We start from the raw sequence: 6,003 nt of genomic DNA on the forward strand, positions 1-6,003 counted from the left end.
CCTGGACCACTTCTTTTAAATACACTAAAATCTCCAGCAAACTCAGCCTGTAAATCCCTGAGTCACCACTGCAGGCAGCAGGAGGATTCCCAGAGCCAGGGAGGGAGAGGGGACCTTGGGCAGACACAGATCCAACAGGACAGATCTGAGATGAGACCCTGTGGATACCTCCTCTCTGCCCATCCTACAACCCAGGTTAGATTCTGAAAGATGGGAAAGAAGGAGAGAACCTCCAGGGAGGCGCCTGGAAGGAGGCAGGAGCTCAGGAGACTGAAGTTCATGTTCTCAGCCCACAGTCAAGTGAGTACAGTGGCTTAGTTGGGCCTTGGGGGGACAAGGATGGACAAACACCTGTTAATGCTGTCACTCAGGGACCCCAAAGGGGGATGAGAGAGGCACCACTCACAGGAACAAGAACAGGTCTAGTCACAGCAGTCCTGGCTGTTCACAGTCCTGGGGACAGGACAAGGCTCTGTCATCCCAGTGTCCCTGTGATCACAGACTCTCAGCATGTGGTTCAAGTGATGAAGAGAACAGACCAGGAGGTGACAGAGCTGAGGAGTGACCATGTCACAGCCAGCAATGGACTGAGCTCCACCTGGGCACAGCCCTGTTCACACTCAGCTCCCACAGCCTCATCTTGTCCACCAGATACACAGCACAAAGAACACAGATTCTAGAAGGTTCTCCATGATGCCATTTATTTACACCACAAACTCTAAGTATTTCAATCATTTAATTTACCCGCCAATCAATCTGTCAGATCAAGGACGTGAACAATCAAGTTGACATTTAGATTCTTATTTTCAGTGGGGAGTCAGGGGCTGCAGCTCAGGGCAGCATGGAGGTGACAGGATGCAGATGTCCCTTCCTGTCTGCTGGACCAGGAAGGTTGGCTGTGGAAGGGAATATAACAGTGCAAGGGACAGGGTCCTGGTGTGCAGGGGTGGCTGGGCTCCCAGGTCTTCACATTGAGCCCCTAGGGTCACAGGGAACATCAGACTTGTTGCTGAGAGTGAACTGAGGGGCTCTGGACATCACAGGAGACACCTGAGCACATCTCTGTCACTCTGTCAGGCCGGGCGGCTGTCTTCACGCTACAAACAAGAGTCATGAACAATCACTGTGAAGACAACATTCCAACAACCCACCACTCACTCAGAGGGGATTCTGGGAGTCCCTGAACCACAATCACGTCCACTTGGCCCCTCCCAAAATCAGATCCAGAGTGTCACCTTTACAGTCTGGGAGAGACACATCAGAGCTCTGGGCACTGTCCCTGCCTGGGGTAAAATTACATATAGTCACAGGAAGGTGAAAACATGGCCTCTAGAAGATTTCACTGTAGTTGGTATTATGGGTTGGCATACTCCAGCTTCACCCCCTGGGCTTCAGGGACAATCCCACTCCCCACACTTACCTGGAGCTGGAGTGTAGATCCCTCCCTTTCCACCTGTGAGAAGAAAAGCTGTGAGAGACCAGGGAAGATCCCAACCCTAGGAAGGTTCCAGAACTGACAGCAGACCCAGGTCAGAGACAGGAGCAATGAGGGCTGTGGATGTTCCCCTTAATGAGGCAGAGCACCCTTCTGAAAGGGGCTGAGAGAGAACCAGACCCTGTCCTTTCCTACCTGTGATTCTCCTCCTCCTCCTCACAACAGCCACCACAGCTCCAATGATGGCTGCAGGGACAATGAGACCCAGCAATGATTGCCATATGGGGACAGTGGACTGAGGAGGCTCTGGAAGGGAAGGACAGGAGGGGAAGGTGAGGGTCATGACCCCAGCTCTCAGCCCTGACCCTGCTCAGGGTCTGGAGAAGGCTCCAGCTTTCCCTGACCCAAGCTCTGCACCCACACCCTCCTTACCCCATCTTAGGGTGAGGGGTTGTGTCAGCCCCTCATGGTCCACATGGCATGTGTATTTCTGCTCCTCCCCGGAAGGCACCACCACAGCTGCCCACGTCTGGAAGGTTCCATCCCCAGAAGGTCTGGTCTCCACCAGCTCCATGTCCTGAATCAGATCCTCCCCATCCCTCTGCCAGGTCACAGAGATCTCAGCAGGGTAGAAGCCCATGGCCCAGCACCTCAGGGTGCCATCTCCTTTCAGTATGGGGTGATGGGTCACATGTGCCTTTGGGGGATCTGTGTGGAAGATTTAAGAATCCCACATTTAACAAGATAAACTGAAATCTGCAAAGACAAAATTAAACCAATGATGACACTAAACTGTGTCTGTTTGGACAATTCTGTCATCACACTAGTGACCTCAGGTAGAGCTGGTCCCCTCATCACAGAACTGCACATTTTCCTGGGTGGACTCAGTAGCTGAGAGAGAATCCACATGAGCCAGCAGGTCAACAGGGCCTTCCTCATGTGATGTTCTATAGTGTAAGGTAGGTGGTAAAAGATGAGAAGGAATGGAAAATAATTAATATGTTATTAATTCATATAAAAATAAGAAATCAGGTATAAGAGCTACATGAAGGATGTTACCAATTACTGCTGTCAACATTGAGACACAACCACTGAGGCCATCTTGCTGACCAGTTCTAACTGTCTGTCCAAGTGAACAGCCTTCACCTAAGTGTGCAGCACACATGTGGTGAACCTCTGACACTCAGCCAGAGAAAATGACTCCCCAAGCCCTGCCTCTGGGGGACAAGATACAAGGTATAGTCACCAGGACCCCTGGAAGTGTGCAGTGGGGCCCAGTGCAGCACTCACTGGGACACAGCGGTGCTCACAGGGGTGTGTGGATCGTCCCTGTCACTCCTGTCCTGGAGCTGCAGAAGACCCTGTCTCTGAGGAAGTTCAATTCCTAATCCACTGGGGAACACTGTGACTTGTTGGGGCAGAGGGAGAGCAGGAGGGCTCTGGATGTTAATAAGACAGGAAATAGTCTAAGCTCACAGGAACCTTTCTGGTTTAAAGGAAACACTGATGTGCCTAATTATCCACGTTAGCAGTTCCCCCTGGCTCCTGTGGAGACTGATACAGATAACACGAGGGGAGAGAGAAGCAATATCACCCCAGTGAGGGGAAAAACCTGACTGAAAGCAAAAGGAAAACTTCAAAATAACAAAAACAAAAACCAAGAAAGAAAGAAAAGAGCTGGGAGGTGGTGGCCCACGCCTTTAATCCCAGCTCTAGGAGGCAGAGCCAGGCAGATCTCTGTGAGTTTGAGGCCAGCCTGGTCTACAGAGTGAGTTCCAGGAAAGGCACAAAGCTAGAGAAACCCTGTCTAGAAAAACAAAACAAAAAACAAACAAACAAACAAAAAAACAAACAAAAACCTAAACGAAAGAACGAAAGAAAGAAAAGAAAACACACACACACACACACACACACACACACACACACACACCAATTTAGTATTTGTCCAGGGTCCTGCATCAGTGCTCACGTGACCATTCTGTGAATAGGACGGGAATTGGGGTGCAGAAGGGATGACCTCACCCACAGGAACCTGGGAGAATGTATCTTTGCAAAGCTCTAGAAACTGGTGAACCAGCCCAGGGCGTCCATGTCTCCCATCAGGTAAAGGGAGACTCCCTGTCCTGCTGTGTAAGGCTGACACACTCAGACGACAGGACTCAGTTTCCACAGACCCTGGTGTGGGCAGAGACCCCGGCCTGGGAGCGGCCATGGCAGACAGCGGCTGCAGGAGACCCAGGGACACCATCTGCCCTGAGACAGGGGCATGACCCAGCTGAGGGCTTTCTTCTTCCTCAGGACTGAGCCCAGCCCGAGGCAGAGGGAGGAGCTGCCCGCGGCCCTGCACCTGTGCGCTGCAGCGTGTCCTTCCCGATCTCCAGGTATCTGCGCAGCCACTCCACGCACGTGCCCTCCAGGTAGGCCCTGTCTCCCTCTGCAGCACCAGCCTGCTCCCACTTGCGCCGGGTGATCTGCGCCGCCATGTCCGCCGCCGTCCACGTCGTCAGGTCGGCGTTCAGGGCGATGTAATCGCGGCCGTCGTAGGCGTCTGATACCCGCGGAGGAGGCGCCCGTCCGACCCCACGTCACAGCCAGACATCCCTGGATGGTGTGAGAGCCTGCGGGGACCCCGCGGTCAGCCCCGCCCACCCGTCAGCCCCGCCCACCCCGTCAGCCCCGCCCACCGCCGCGGCCCCGCCCACCCGCGGACTCCTCAAACGAAAGGGAAACCGAGTCCCGTCCCCGACTCTCCTCCCGAACCTCGGACCCGGGACCCGGGGCGACTCCGGCCCGGACAGGGACGTGGAGGGGTCGTGACCTCCACCCGCGGTCACTCACCGCCCTCGCTCTGGTTGTAGTAGCCGAGCAGGGTCCTCAGGTTCACTCGGAAAGTCTGCTCGTGTCCTTGGCGTCCGTGTCTCCTCTCCCAGTACTCCGGCCCCTCCTGCTCCACCCACGGCGCCCGCGGTTCTACCCTCGGAGTCTCTGCGTCGCTGTCGAAGCGCACGAACTGCGTGTCGTCCACGTAGCCGACAGAGATGAACCGGGGCTCCCCGCGGCCGGGCCGGGACACGATGGTGTCGAAATACCGCAGCGAGTGCGAGCCTGGGGGCGGCGCGCGGTGAGACCCCGACCCTCCTCCGGGACCCGGGCGGGTGCGGGGCCGGGAGGGGAGCGGGGCGCGGGGCTCGGGACGCGGGAGGTCTGGCCGGCGACGCGGGCCGCGGCTTCCCCGGGGCCGCCCCCGCCCTCCCCGCAGGGTCGTGTCCCTCCGACCCCGCACTCACCCGCGCGGGTCCGGGTCGGGGCCAGGGCGGCCGCCAGCAGCAGGAGCAGCGTGCGCGGGGCCACCGCCCCATCTCGGATCTGGGCCTCTGAGTTCCGGGGCTGCGTGGACTTTATAACCCGTGACCGCGGCGACGCTGATTGGTTCTCCGCGATCTCGGCACCCAATGGGGGTGAGAACAGGAACCTTGTCATCAGTGTCCGGGCAGAAGGACCCGACACAGGTCAGGAGCTGGAGAAGTGAAACTGGGGACCTGGGGATCCCCAGCCCTGGGCTCCCACCCGAGACCTCACCGCCTGGGGACTGAGACTTTGCTGGACCCTGTGCTGCGGGACGGAGCGATGTTTGTCATGGTGTCTCTGAGCCGCCTAAGGACAACTGTCTCCTCAGGTTAGTCAGGATGAAACCTAAGAGCATGGAGCTTCCAGGGAAAACATGGCTCATGGAGCAGTTGCTGTTGTTGACACTTCATTGGGAGGGGACTGGAGTTTTAACAGCTCTGGTCAAGCACTTTTGAGACACTGTTTGTTATGACTCTCCGTTCCTACTCACCTCTGTTTTCACTTTCTACTTTAGTTATTTGTGGCTGGATTTAAAGACATCAAGTCAAAATCCATAGAAAGAAAAAATTTTAAATTTAATTTTTCTCCACACTACTGAACAGGGATGAAACCTCAAATCCCCAGTGTGTACCTCTGCCATGAGAATTTCCCTCTGCCCAGTGTCCACACTGCACAGGCATTAGGAACTCAGGAGCCACTTTGGTTATCAGATCCAGGGTCCCACAGGCCTGTGACATTCATCTCCCTGATCTCATCAGCTCCTAAAGTGTGAGTGAAGGTCATAGCTAGTCTTTCTCTGTCCTGCCAGCCTGCTTCCAAATCAGACATGGAGACTTATTAATTATGAAAGCTCACTTGATAGCTTAGGCTTGTTTCTAATTAGTTCTTATAACTTAAATTCACCCATATATTTTAATCTACATTCTTTTTCCTGGCTTGGTTACCTTTACCTTGTAACGCCCATGAATGCTGCTTGCTCTGCATCCTTAGCTTCTCCTATATGTTATGCTTCCTCAACATCTCCTGATGACTCTGCCCTTCTTCTTCCCAGAGTCCTCTGAGCTGGAAATCCTCACTAGCTATTGGCTGTTCAGCTTTTATTAAACCAATGAGAGTGATGCTTCTTCACAGAGTATGAAAAGATTATTTCATAACTTTTCCTCCTTTTGTGGAAATTAAGAGGAAAGGTTTTAACTCTAAGAATGCAATATACATACAAT

At 54.2% G+C, this 6,003-nt stretch overlaps 1 pseudogene; it reads right to left on the bottom strand.

Annotated features, from left to right (window-relative positions):
- Positions 1 to 927: 927 nt before the first annotated feature.
- Positions 928 to 4,915, bottom strand: LOC118575482 (annotated as a pseudogene).
- Between the last annotated feature and the right edge of the window lie 1,088 nt (positions 4,916 to 6,003).

The sequence above is a fragment of the Onychomys torridus genome, unplaced genomic scaffold (assembly GCF_903995425.1).
Source record: "Onychomys torridus unplaced genomic scaffold, mOncTor1.1, whole genome shotgun sequence".
Classification (NCBI taxonomy): domain Eukaryota; kingdom Metazoa; phylum Chordata; class Mammalia; order Rodentia; family Cricetidae; genus Onychomys; species Onychomys torridus.